Source organism: Alligator mississippiensis, chromosome 1 (assembly GCF_030867095.1).
Source record: "Alligator mississippiensis isolate rAllMis1 chromosome 1, rAllMis1, whole genome shotgun sequence".
Classification (NCBI taxonomy): domain Eukaryota; kingdom Metazoa; phylum Chordata; order Crocodylia; family Alligatoridae; genus Alligator; species Alligator mississippiensis.
The window spans coordinates 233,317,351-233,331,558 of NC_081824.1; the positions used below are offsets into that span (position 1 = coordinate 233,317,351).

Here is a 14,208-nt window from a genome sequence, read left to right on the forward strand (position 1 = left end):
TTGGGGACCAGACCCAAATCATACCCTCACTGCCAGTACAGGAGGAGCTGGCAATCATGACCCTGGGCTCCATCTGAACCAGCAATGGTCTCCAACTATCAGCTGATTGTTGGCTAGCTCTGGGGATCCATTGAGCTGGTTCAAGTCCCCCAAGCTGGTCACTCACCAATTGATCATCAGCTAGATCAGGACTACACCAGGGCTCAAACCAGCCATAGTAAGCCAGCAAACAACTGCAGCTTGAACTAGCCAGTTGACAATCAGCTGGTAAGCAGCAGCACTGGGACCACATCTGGGTTGCCCATTGCTGTCCTGATGCTGCCAATGGTAAGCTGATTGTTACTGGCAGGGGCTGTACTGGGGTTGGAGCCCAGGTACATCCTGATCCTGCCTAGGATCGGTTGCATTGGGACCACACGGACTCAGATGGGCCCCAGTGTTGTCCTGCTTGGGAGCTGGCAGGACTGCACCAGGGCCCATTTGAGCCCTGGTGCAGTCCTGATGGTACCACAGTCAGCAGGAACTGCACTACAGCCTATTTGAGCCCTGATGTGGTTCACCTTGCCACACATCATGGAAACCAGCCACAAAATTATTACATATTTTTTGTGTAATAATTTTGTGCTTGGTTTCACTTTTTGTTATGCCATTAATTGCCTAGTTAATTGCATCTTAAGTCTAACATCTGCCAGAGGCCTAAGGCCACATCTAGATGAGCGTGGATGTCTGGTTCCCCAGGGACAAGTAGCAGCAGTGTACCTTGCACTGCAGCTATTTGTCCCCTGGGGAACACCTGTGCCACACATGCTTTTGGCGTGCGGCCAATTACCACAGAGGTGGTAGGGGAGACTGGAGCCAGCACTGTGCTGGCTCCAGCAGCCTAACCTGGGGTCCTGGGGTCCTTCTAGGGATGCAGCAGTGACAATCCTGCCAAGCAGAGCTTGGCTAGCAACCACAGTGCGGCTCTGTACAGCCTGGCTCCACTTTTTAGTGGCACGCACTGGCCATGCATGCGCTGTTCCATTTTTTTTTCCATGGGTCAAAAAAAACCATGGAAAAAAGAAACTGGAGCAGTAAATGCACAGGCAGTGTGCCCTTGCAGTGCGGAGAACACCTGACTGTGCAGTATGTGGTTCTGCAGACGTGTTTGTGGTTCACATACCGTGCAGCCGCGCTCATCTGAACGCACCATAAGTGTGCAAAATAGGCCCTAGGACCAGACGGAAGAGAGATGTGCATGCAGGATTACTCACAGGTGTGGCAGAAGGCCACCTCTGTTTCTCCCCAAAAACTCTGCTCTGTGACAATTTGGTTAAGATGGGCCCTGCAGAGGGTACACACCTTACCCTCTCTCTTTAGGTAACCTGAGCTAGATGCATTCCTGAGGGAGGGGAGAAACCTGCTCCCTTTTGCTACGTGACTAGCATCACGTACCTGGGTGAGGGGTTGGGCTCCCTGGGGAGCTAGGAACTGCCAGTCTGCCCAGCAACTAGTGATGCATTTCAAATTGGTTGGCTGACAGCCAACAGGTGCTGGCCTCCATTGGACCAGGTAAATGAGGTCATAAGGGCTATATAAGTTAGGGACTTCCCAGAAGGAGCGGGCAGCAGCCATGAGGAAGACTCAGAGAGAGAGAAGAGCTGGACCATCTGAAACTTGCTCTCTCTCTCAAAACTCATGATCAAGGAACTGCCTGCTTCCAGAGGGAATCTCCACCTGCCTCTGGATGATGCTTGTGAGTAAGCTACCTGAGATCTAACTAGATATATAGCTTGCAGTAACTCAGATGCGTGATCAAAGGCTACCCAGCCACCCTGTTTGCTCTATGGGATTTCTCTGATATTGCTCTACCCTGTACCCTATGCCAACCCTACCCCTCGTAACCAATAAAGTTCTCCTTTGTACCTAGCGTGAGAGACTTATTGGGTGTGGGTCTAGATTATGCCTTGAGGTCCCCTTGGTTCGGCTGTCTAAGGGAGACCACTACTTGTGCTTCCGACTGAGGGAAGCACCCCCAAGTGCTTGAAGTGAGTCAAGTGCCCTTGAGGGCTACTATGCCTGTGTTACCCAGGGGACACAGAGCCAGAATCAAGCCCAGCCCTGGGTGGTGGCAGTTTTTTACCCCAGGCTAGTGGGTGTGCTCCAGGAAGGGGGTCGGCCAGACATGAGGTGCCCCCAGGGAGCACTCGGATCCTGGAAAGTGGTCGGGTGCAGTGAGGTGGGTGGCTCAATGCAGGAGCACCCCCTACTAGCCCGCCACAACAGGTATCTGAGGGAGAAAATACTCTGGATATTTTTTCAATCATTTAAACTTGGATTGGACCAAACCATGGCAAATGGATGGGATGGATCTGTCTTGCATTTGTAGGTGGATAGAACACCCAATCCAGTGAGGCTTTTCTGACCTAACTGACATATGATTATATGAACATAATCACCACTCAATATCATAATATACAAATAGCTCCACATTGTATTGTTAAGCCTCATGTATGTAAAAAATAAAAAAAATTAAAAAAAGAAAGAAAGAAAACAAATGTATAATACCTATGCACTCTAAGAAGCATTTAAAAGTAGCAAGGAAAAATATGAATTGGGTCTGCTTACTTTACAAAAGGGCTTTAGGAAGAAGAGAAAACAAAAAGTGTGTTTTCAACCCATCCTGGAAATGTTATGGTACATCTGTGTATTTAACCGAAGTTAGAGGATGTCAGTTTCCAATGCAGAGGAGCTACTCAGTATTTTATGTAGGTTCTTTGTAATGAAAGTGGCTTGGTGTCTAACTCTCCATCACTATTTTCAGAAGAAGTGTTTGCAAATGATTAGCCCTGGAAGTTTTTGCCCTGCACTGTGATAATTTTAACTTGCTCCTGTGTTGATTTACCTTCCCATTAGTAGGAACTGGAAGAATATGGTTGAGAACAGCAATAGCCAAGTGTGTCTTCATTGGTTATCATTCAAATAAATGCTTCAGAGCACTGGATCTTGAGAAAAAATAATCCTGAGTTGTTCTTATTTAGAGTTGAATAAATATTTTTTGTCCAAACTTTCTTTTTTCAGATACAAATAGCTTTTTGGCTAATGGAAATTTTTGCCAATAATGTTCTATTCTTGCTGAAAATTGCGATATGAAAAAATATTGATTTTCTATTCTATTTCCCCAAGTGGATAAAGCCAAAATAATGTCAGTTTTATCAAAATTGTTCATAGGAAGAAAAATCAGATCTCAATTACTTCTATTCTTTTTAAACTTTCAACATGCACAAAGAGCAATTCTATACATTGTTGTAATTACTTTAGATTAAAGGGGAAAAGTCAGGAGAAATAAATGTAAAGGCACATCACTCAGTACAAAATCTGATGCTCCTGCCACATGTTGTATCAGCTTCACCTTTCCATATGGCAGCTGCCTCTGCAGACAAGTCTTGCAAATTTAAAGACACAGCACCCAGAACACAAGAAAAGATAACTGTTGTTTTTCTAAATGCACTAGAATCTTTTCCATACTAAGATATATCTTTAATGAATTTAATCCTTAATTCTTGGGATTTAGCTCATTTCTAGTTGTGATTATTCATGCATGCAGAGATCACATGGTATGCTTCTATTTCATTATTGAGTGGGTATGAAACATTTGAATAAGGTGTTTAATGTAGATAATTGATGGGCATATTTAAAACACAGTCCTACTGTAAAATCACTGGGTCCTCCATTGGTAACCTTTTGCCCTGTTGCAAACTAACCATTTAGTTCTACTCTTTGTTTTCCATTTTTCAGCAAGTTTCTCAACTGTGACAACACCTTATCAATCTCCCCACGACAATTTCACTTCTTAAACAACCTTGTCAGGCATTTTCAAGGTCCAGATAAATTACTCCAGCTGAATCTGCTTGACCCACTGTTCTATTGACAGACTTAAGGTATAGATTAGCTAGCCATGATTTTTCCTTTCCAGAAGTCTCACTTATTTGATCCTATCCTATCAGGTTCAATTAGGTTTGAAAATTTGGTTTTTAATTGTCCCTCTAATGATCTTACCTGGTACTGAATAAAGGCTATTAGTCTGCAGTCCCTAGACTGGGTTATGTGGGTATTGTTTGTTTAAAGCTAGGTGCAAATTTGCCACCTTTCATTCTGATATAGCATGTGATTTTGAGGAGAGACTATATATCTGTGTTAGCATCTCAGCCTTTCCTTTATGTCAGAATGTACCACCCAGTCCTTGTGATCTGTTTCTAGTTGATAATTGTTCACTATCTTCACTTTATTATCTAAAAAGTATAGGAGCAAGCCATGTATCTTATCCAGTATCATGTGTGATGAAGACAGATGCAAAGGAACAATTTAACTTCTCTGCAGTTTCTTTATCCTCCACTATTTGAATGACTTTTGACACGAAAGTGGGGGAGTATTAGCACTGAAAAGAAACATACTAACTAGGCCAGTCATTCTGCAAGAGAATCCCTCATGCACTTCTCTGCCAATGCATATCAGTCTTGACTATCACTGAAACAGATTTAACGAGCCAGTTTCTATGCAAGTATATCCCACGCGCACATCTTTGCAAATGCTTATCACACTTGGTTTTGACAGTAATTAAATTTTTATAGCACCTTAAGAGTGATGGATGAAGTTCAAAAGGTATGGAGTTTGCCTTATAAGCAATAAAGCTATTCTGACTCCAACCAGTAGAGGGCTGCAGTGCAGATCTAAGAGTTCATTATGAAATTTGAGGAAATGTTTGGAGCCAAAATATCTGATTTATTCTTGCATTAGCTAACCCACAGTCCAGGCATGCTTATTGCATTAAGACATTGCTAGGTGATTTCCAAGCCTATTTTAATGAAAATGTTCACACTGGTCCCAGTTCTCAGAATGAAATATTCAGCCATTACACATTAAGTGGTAGCTTTTTGATGTGGACATTGGACTACAAAGGTCATCTAATAAGATGACACAAGGGGCAAGCTGGAGAGCTTATTTTTTAAGAATACTAGTTTTGTCACTGAAAAATAATTAATCACAAGGTATTTATGTGACATGGCTACAGCCCAGTAACAAATCACTTGCTTTCTTCACTCCATTGGGCCTCACCTAATAAGCCAGATTTGAACCAATGCAGTTTTTAGCACCAATTATTCTTCCATGGCAGGTCTGGTGCTCAGTTGGTAGCCACTGTACTGACCCAGCCCACACTTTTCCTAAAATACACGATGGTACTATTAGTCATTTTGACTTCAGAATTATACATGATATGACAACTGAGGCTTACATATTTCCAGGATGATCTCCAGTAAGAGGAGAGAAGCGAGGCTCTACTCATTTCAGTGATTTATACCACCTGAAGCTCTCGTCCCCTTGAATTTAATGGAACTATAGCAAAATATATCATCAGTGGCGTTGATCTCACTGACTTCCAGAAGACTACACTTATTTATGTCAGCCAAGTTTATGTCAAATTATTCCAGTAAAACTTCTTTGTGTGTGGGACAGATTGGCATCCACTGAAGTTCTAGCCCATTGAGTCTTGACAGGGCACTGACTCACCTCCCCTGCCCCTTTTGCCATCTTTTTCTCTTCTTTAATTATGATGAAGAAGATTTTAAGCTAGGTTACAACAGATGAATCCATAAAATTATAGGACTGTAGGGATGGAAGAGATCTCAGATGGCCAGCTAGCCCCTCCTCATGCATTGAGAATCAAGTATACGTACACCACCCATTAGGGATGTTTGTCTGACCTGTTCTAGAAACCTCCAATAGAAGAAATCCCACAGCCTCCCCAGATGGACTGTCCCAGTGCTTCACTATCCTTACCATTTTTACAGTTTTCATAATAACAAATCTAAACCTTCTTTCATGTAAACTTTTTTCCTTCTCCTACCTCCAGCTGGCCATGGAGAACAACCGATCACCATCCTTTTTATGTCAGCTTCATTGATAGTGGAAGACTATGTCCCCTAATAATCTACCCTCTTTTAACCAAACCAAACGCACATTTTTCAATATTTCCTCATGGTCTGTTTTCTAAACCTCTTATCATCCTTGTTTGCCTGTGAACTTCCTTCATTTTTTTCTATATCTTTCTTAAAGCTTGGTGCCCAAAATTGGGCACAATCTTCCAGCAGAAGCCTCACCAGAATGGAGATAAGTGGAATAACTATCTCCCGTGTCTTAAATGCAACACATCTGTTAATGCATCCGAGTATGTGTTCTGCCTTTTCTTGCAACAGCATTGCATTATCAATCCAGATTTAGCTTGGGTTTCTTTATAGCCCTTAGTGCCTTTTCTGCAATAGTGTTGTCCAGTTAGCTATTCCCTAGTTTGTATTTGTGCCCTTGATTTTTTTTCCTTCTCATATATAATATTTAATAATTGTCCTTATTGACTTCCATCATCTTAATTTTAGGACACTTCCCCAACTCTTTTAAAGTGGAGGTTTAATTCTGATTCTGTTCTCCAAAGTGCCTGCAGCCCCTCCCAGCTTGGCGTCATCTGCAGGTCCTGTAAGCATACTCTGTAATTCACGCATCAGCTCTTTAATGAAAATACACCATAGAGCCAGCCCTGGGACAGACCTTTGTAGAACCCCACTTGAAATGCTGCCCCAATTTAGCAGTGAACCATACTTTTCAAAGGTTATTTTTGCAACACTTGTGCCTCAACTATGTGGTTATTTCATCTAGACTTTATTTTCCTTGTTTACTTCTGAGAATGTTGTGTGTGACAGTGTCAAAGGCTTGCTAAAGTCAAGATATAGCACATCTGCTGCTTCCCCCTGATCCATTAGGACAGTTATCCTGTCAAGGCAGGAGATTAGATTGGGTTGACAAAATCTGTTCTTGACAAACCCATGTTGGCAGTTTTTATCAACTTATTACCTTCTAGGTTTAACATGATTTGTTCTTGACAAATCCCTGCTGGCTGTTTTTAACCGCCTTATTATCCTCTAAGTGGCTATAAATTGATTGTTTCATAATTTATTCTATTATCATTCTGTATATTGAAGTTAGGTTGGCTGCTCCACAGTTCCCTGGGTCCTCCATTCCTTTCTGCCCCCCACTTCCCCCTCCCCACTTTTTTTTTTTAAAGAAAGGCACTATGTTTGCCCTTCTCTGGGCTCCTGGGAACTCCTTTAACCTATTCCTTATTCTGGCCTGTACGTCTGTTTCCACATACATTTAATCACGTTAAGTATCTAGTCACAATTAACTGTTTTTGTGGGAAAGTGGAAGCAATTCAGGCATCAAATATTGTCCACTACCTTTCATACCCTCTTTGTCCCAATATGTAGTGGACCTACATTTTCCTTTTGCTTCCTCTTACTTCTAACGCATTTACAGAACATTTTTTTTGTCATCTTCCCATCCCATTTTAGTTATAACGCATGTAGTCCTTCGCCTCCCCAATTGCACCACTGTATGTGTATGCTGTATGTGTATGTTTAGTACTTGCATACACAAGTACTAAATGACTGCATAGTAACCAGAGTTACTGTGCAGTGGCATTGCCAAACAGCTTTTAGGTGACACTGACTGCGCAGTAGCTCATTACTACTGCTCAGCAGCATCACATCATGCATCATACCACACAACACTACTGCTCAGTAGTAACGAGCTACTACGCAGTCAGCGTCTTGTGTAGATGCAACCTGCTATACTTGTCCTACATCCCTGTTTCCATCTTTCTGATGATTCCTTTCTAGTTTTCAGTAAGAGCTACTCTGACTACCATGTTGGTTTCTTGCTGTGTGACCTAGACTGCTCTGGAAGTACTGCTGGTTTTCAGCAATGTAGTAGAGGCTGGAGCTTGATCAGTTGCCTTCACTTTGGAAAAGGAGGATTGTGTATTAGGTCTGGCACTCCTTGTCAAAGGATTTGGGAAGCTTGCATCATCACAAATAAGAACCTCACTGTTACTTTTCCTTTTCAACATCATTAAGACCCCAGTCAGTTTTTTTTTAGTGAAACAGGAGCTAAAAAACCGCTGCATTTCTCAGATACAACATGCCCCATGTTGTATATATAAACATCTGTATAAGCAAGAGCTGCTCCTCCAAATACACTTTGCTTTCTTGGATGAAGAGGGTCTTACATTGATCTTGGATTCAGGAGACTGAAGTTCAATTCCAGGCTGTGCCACAGACCCCCTCATTGATCCTGAGTGTGTCACTCTAACCTTATTTATGCTGCCTCCAGGCTGAGCCCAGGGGTGGTCCTGACACAGCTGACTCACTGGTTCCTGCCCAGTCAGCCCCAAGCTCCAGAAAGAAGCAAGACTAGAAGGCTTAGAGTGACTCTGAGCACACATGTCTTCAACTGCTGGGTCTCAGGCATCCTAAGGCAGGGGCACTGCCTCAGGCCCAGGCTCAGTCCCATACGAGTAAGTGGAATAGACTTCAGTGTAGCATAAAGGCAGCATAGATATGGCCTTCATGTCCTTGTTTTTGTGTATAGGGGTACTTTCTTGTCTGTGTCTCACCTATTTAGACAGCAGGCTGTTTGGGGCTGGGACTGTCTATTATGCTGTGTGCATAGAGAAGCCTGCCTAGTGGACCTCCTTAGCTGCTATTAGGATTACAACAGCCATGCAAATGCTTCTGGAAAGCCAATAGGAAGGGAGACAGACAACCATTCTGCCCCTGTTCAGATGTGTGCGAGCACTAGGTTTTTGCAGTGTGCAGCCAGCTGATTTCATGGATTTCATAGATACTAGGGCTGGAAGGGACCTCATGAGATCATCAGGTCTAGCCTCCTGCCCCAGGAAGTCAGCTGGGGTCAAATGATCCCAGCAAGATAAGCATCCAAGTGTTTCTTAAAAGTATCCACAGTAGGTGCTTGCAACACCTCTAGGGGGAGTCTGTTCCAGGCCTGTTCTCTTGACTTCTAATTAGGCGCGTGGCTCTCCTCTGGACTCTCTCAAGTTTCTCCACACCCTTTCTAAAGTGTGGAGCCCAGAATTGGATGCAGTACTCCAGCTGCGACCTCACCAAGGCTGAGTAAAGCAGGAGGATGACTTTTTGGGGCTTGCTTGAAATGCATCAGTAGATGCAAGCCAGAGTTTTATTTGCTTTGCCAGCTGCAGCATCACATTGGTGGCTCATGTTCATATTGTGGTCAGTCATGAGGGTTATAGACTGTACAGAAAGGACAGGATGGGGAACAAAGGGGGAGGGGTTGCGCTCTATGTCAGTGAGCAATATACATCAACCCTCATCAAGACGGAATCCAAGGATGAGAAAGTAGAAGGATTGTGGGTTAGGCTACATGGGGGGCAAGGAGAAAGGGATTTGGTGGTAGGGGTCTGCTACAGACCCCCACATCAAGGGGAAGAAAGAGATTTGGGGCTCCTGAGGCAACTCTCGGAGACCATAAAAGCTAAAGAGGCAGTAGTCATGGGGGACCTAAACTACCCGGACATCTGCTGGGAGTTACAGACAGCAAAGTCCCACCGCTCACGCAGGTTTCTAACCTGTGTACAGGACCTCCACCTGACTCAGGAGGTACACGGTCCCACTAGGGGGAATGCCATACTGGATCTGGTATTGGCAACGGGAGATGACATGGTAGCGGACCTCCAGATCGGTAGCCATCTGGGGGACAGTGATCACCTAATAATAGAATTCACCATAAGACGGCGAGTGGGTAAGGTAACTAGTAGGGTGAAAGTGCTAGACTTTAGGAAAGCTGATCTCAACGTACTCAGGCGATTAGTCAAGGACGCACTGTTGAGATTTGAAGAGATGGAAGCCCAAGAAGGGTGGCTGTGCCTTAAGGAAACGATCCTTCGGGCACAAAGCAAGACGATCCCCGAGCGAGGCAAAAGAGGGAAAGGGGCCAGGAGGCTTCCCTGGCTGACCAGAGAAATCCAGAGCAGCCTAAGGGACAAAAGGGGAGCACATAAAAAGTGGAAACAGGGAGAGATCACCAAAGATGAATATACCTCCTCTGCTCATGCTTGTAGGGAGGCAGTTAGATGGGCCAAAGCTACCATGGAGCTGAGGATGGCAACCCAAGTAAAAGACAACAAGAAATTGTTTTTTAGATATATAGGTAGTAAAAGGAAGGCCCAGGGAGGAATAGGACCCCTGCTAAATAGGCAAAAACAATTGGTGACGGACAGGGGGGACAAGGCTGAACTCCTCAATGAGTTCTTTGCCTCAGTGTTCCTAAGTGAGGGGCACGACAAGTCTCTCACTGGGGTTGTAGAGAGGCAGCAGCAAGGCGCCAGACTTCCATGCATAGACCCTGAGATGGTGCAGAGTCATTTGGAAGAACTGGATGCCTTTAAGTAGGCAGGCCCGGATGAGCTCCATCCGAGGGTGCTGAAGGCACTGGCTGACATCATTGCACAGCCATTGGCGGGAATATTTGAAAGCTCGTGGTGCACGGGCTAAGTCCCGGAGGACTGGAAAAGGGCCAACGTGGTCCCCATTTTCAAAAAGGGGAGGAAGGAGGACCCGGGCAACTATAGACCTGTCAGTCTCACCTCCATCCTTGGCAAAGTCTTTGAAAAAATTATCAAGGCTCACATTTGTGAGAGCCCGGCAGGACAAATTATGCTGAGGGGAAATCAGCACGGGTTCGTGGCAGGCAGATGGTGCCTGACCAATCTAGTTTCTTTTTATGACCAGGTTACGAAACGCCTGGACACAGGAGAAGGGGTGGATGTTGTATACTTAGACTTCAGGAAGGCCTTCGATACGGTATCCCACCCCATACTGGTGAACAAGTTAAGAGGCTGTGACTTGGATGACTACACAGTCCGGTGGGTGGCGAATTGGCTGGAGGGTCGCACCCAGAGAGTCGTGGTGGATGGGTCAGTTTTGACCTGGAAGGTTGTGGGCAGTGGGGTCTCGCAGGGCTCAGTCCTTGGACCGATACTCTTTAATGTCTTCATCAGTGACTTGGACGAGGGAGTGAAATGTACTCTGTCCAAGTTTGCAGATGACACAAAGCTATGGGGAGATGTGGACATGCCGGAGGGCAGGGAACAGCTGCAAGCAGACCTGGACAGGTTGGACAAGTGGACAGAAAACAACAGAATGCAGTTCAACAAGGAGAAATGCAAAGTGCTGCACCTAGGGAGGAAGAATGTCCAGCACACCTACTGCCTAGGGAATGACCTGCTGGGTAGCACAGAGGTGGAAAGGGATCTTGGAGTCCTAGTGGACTCCAAGATGAACATGAGTCGGCAGTGTGACGAAGCCATCAAAAAAGCCAATGGCACTTTATCGTGCATCAGCAGATGCATGACGAATAGGTCCAAGGAGGTGATACTTCCCCTCTATCGGGCGCTGGTCAGACCGCAGTTGGAGTACTGCGTGCAATTCTGGGCGCCGCAATTCAAGAGGGATGCGGATAACCTGGAGAGAGTCCAGAGAAGGGCCACTCGTATGGTTAAGGGCCTGCAGACCAAGCCCTACGAGGACAGACTAGAGAAACTGGATCTTTTCAGCCTCCGCAAGAGAAGGTCAAGAGGCGACCTTGTGGCTGCCTATAAGTTCATCACGGGGGCACAGAAGGGAATTGGTGAGGTTTTATTCACCAACGTGCCCCCAGGGGTTACAAGAAATAATGGCCACAAGCTAGCAGAGAGCAGATTTGGACTAGACATTAGGAAGAACTTCTTCACAGTTAGAGTGGCCAAGGTCTGGAATGGGCTCCCAAGGGAGGTGGTGCTCTCCCCTACCCTGGGGGTCTTCAAGAGGAGGTTAAATAAGCATCTAGCTGGGGTCATCTGAACCCAGCACTCTTTCCTGCCTATGCAGGGGGTCGGACTCGATGATCTATTGAGGTCCCTTCCGACCCTAACATCTATGAATCTATGACCCCCAAGTCTCTTTCAGTTATGGTGCTGGTGAGTTTAGCACTGCCAAACCTATAAGTATGATGTGGGTTTTTCCTCCCAAGGTGGAGCACCTTGCATTTTTCCATGTTGAATGCCATTATGTTTTCATCCGCCCGCCTTGCAAGCCTGTCTAGGTCAGCCTGAAGCACCAGCCTACTCTCTAGTGTGACGACATTTCCTCATAATTTGGTGTTACCAGCAAGCTTGGCCAGCCCACTTCTGATACCCGAATCCAGATCATGTATAAAAATATTAAAGAGTAATGGTTAAAGTACAGAGTCTTAGGGGATGCCACTTCTCACCATGCTCCATGTTGATTCAGTTCCATTGACTATCACTCTCTGGGCCTCTGATGCTGAAGGGTGTTGAATAGTATATGATGACATTATGAGTAATCCCTGAATTTGTGAAAAAAATTTTCAGGAAGAAGTGGCAGGAACAGGAGGTGCTACACCAGAGAAAGTGCCAAGTCACAATGACTTTATCCAACATGGTGTCACAAGCTTATTAGGACAGGTGTAGTGACAGTAGTGTCTGTCATTCTTCTTGTTGACTGCTAAGGAAGTAGTCAGATACAACAGAGGGTCAAAGGACCAAGGAGGTATAGATGAGTTCTACACTCAGAACTGTGTGAAGAAGTCACTCCCAGTTTCCAGTAGCTTAACAGGTATTCAGGGCCTAGTTCTAATTACTGTCATCAGCCTACAGTTCAGGAGAGCTGTTATTTATGCTGATGAAGATGAATGAGCTAATTGAGAGATTATTCAGGGGGATCCATTTACAATCCCGGTTAAAGCTACCTAGGCCTGACTTATGTCTGTTGGTGTCAGACAGAGAAGATTCTTTGTTTACTACTAGGGTGAAGGGCCTTGCCTGGCCCTGCCTGCATCATAAGAGTGGCCTGTAGTTGCCAAAAGGTGTCTGCAATAGGTGCAAGGGGACAGGGGTGTGCCAAGTATGATTTGAATCTGCAAATGCAAGCAAGCATCAGCTGGTCCAAACACTGAGAAAGAAACAAGTTGCACTTCCTTTCATAAAAACAAACAGCACATTCTTTTCTTGACCTGCAACAGGGACCTCTGAAATTCTGAAGATGAATGGAATGGCAGAGATGTAAGGAAATCTAACGCTAGGAAATTGGCTTAGGCGTGAATTGGCTGAGTGGATTCCAGCAAATGAACAGTTTAAGGTACATTTATCTGCAGATACAGTTTGTGGGCTGGGCTTGGCCAATTTTCAGACTTCAGCACTTAGGAGGCTCTTGAACTACCCAGAAAGAACAGGGATCTCTTTGCAGATATTGGAATATGAAATTTGTTTTCACCTGTTTCTATACGAATACATCCCTTAAAACACACAAAGCCAGATCCTCAGCTGGTTTAAACAGCACTTTTATCAAACCAAAGCAGTCAAATGGTAGGAGGCCAGCTCCCCAGAAGTCATGATATTGTAGTAAAAAGACGTTAGCCCCCATAATTTTCCAGTAATGCTTGAGCAACAACCATATGATAGAAGTGTCTTATGACCATCTTATGACCCTTTTGTGTAAAGATCAGGAGGCCTAATGTCCAAGCTGTGGTTCTTACTGCTTGCCTTGCATTTTGAAATCATCTCTGTCCAGTGCCTTAAGGTTACGTTAAGATAAGAAGTTACTAAAGTTTAACTAACTTTGTTGAAATTGCTCTTTTCTTCTGAGCATGCTGCAATTCTACCTTTGAGTGCGCACGTACTAACCCTGACAAGTCACATTAACCAATAACTAGTTAAGTACAGCCTACAAGATAAGACGTCACAATTAGGAACTGGTACTGCAGCCAATAAACTTCTAGTACGTCAAGACTCTGTTGAATGTAAGCTATAAAAATGTGATTCCAGGCCGGACTCATCGTCAGCCCTGATTTGAGCTCTCTGCTCCTCGGTCGAACTGTTTGCAAACAATAAACCTAGATGGACCCAGCCTGTATGTGTGACTCTTTCCTTGAGGGTAATTGAACAAGCCTCCAGGGGAACGAAACTAGCCGTTTTGGCAACAATATCAGCCAGAAATAATTAGAGTTTAAAACTCTTATCTATACCCAAACCCACATATCCACACACACACACACATATGCGTGTGTGTGCAGTGGACTTTTTTAAGTTGCCTTCAGACTTTTGTGCCATTAAGGGTCACATATCAAGTTCTCTCTGCAGTCATAATAGCTTGAAAAAATAGTTTCAGTTAAAACTGAGAGGGTCTTACAGCACCATGACTCCAAGAACTGAAACTAGGGAGAAAGACACCAATCATTGAAAGACTCATAATACAAATTTGAAAAAAAAATCAATAGTTCAGGCAGTGTGCCTTCAGTTATTTCAAT

General features: G+C 44.5%; 1 long non-coding RNA gene across 1 annotated transcript in view; it reads left to right on the plus strand.

Annotated features, from left to right (window-relative positions):
• The first annotated feature begins 1,613 nt into the window (after positions 1-1,613).
• Positions 1,614-14,208, plus strand: part of LOC109281306 (uncharacterized) — a 32,892-nt gene continuing 20,297 nt past the window's right edge. Inside the window, exon 1 of the long non-coding RNA XR_002087907.2 lies at positions 1,614-1,735. This is a non-coding gene — a long non-coding RNA (uncharacterized LOC109281306). The remainder of the gene's footprint in view (positions 1,736-14,208) is intronic.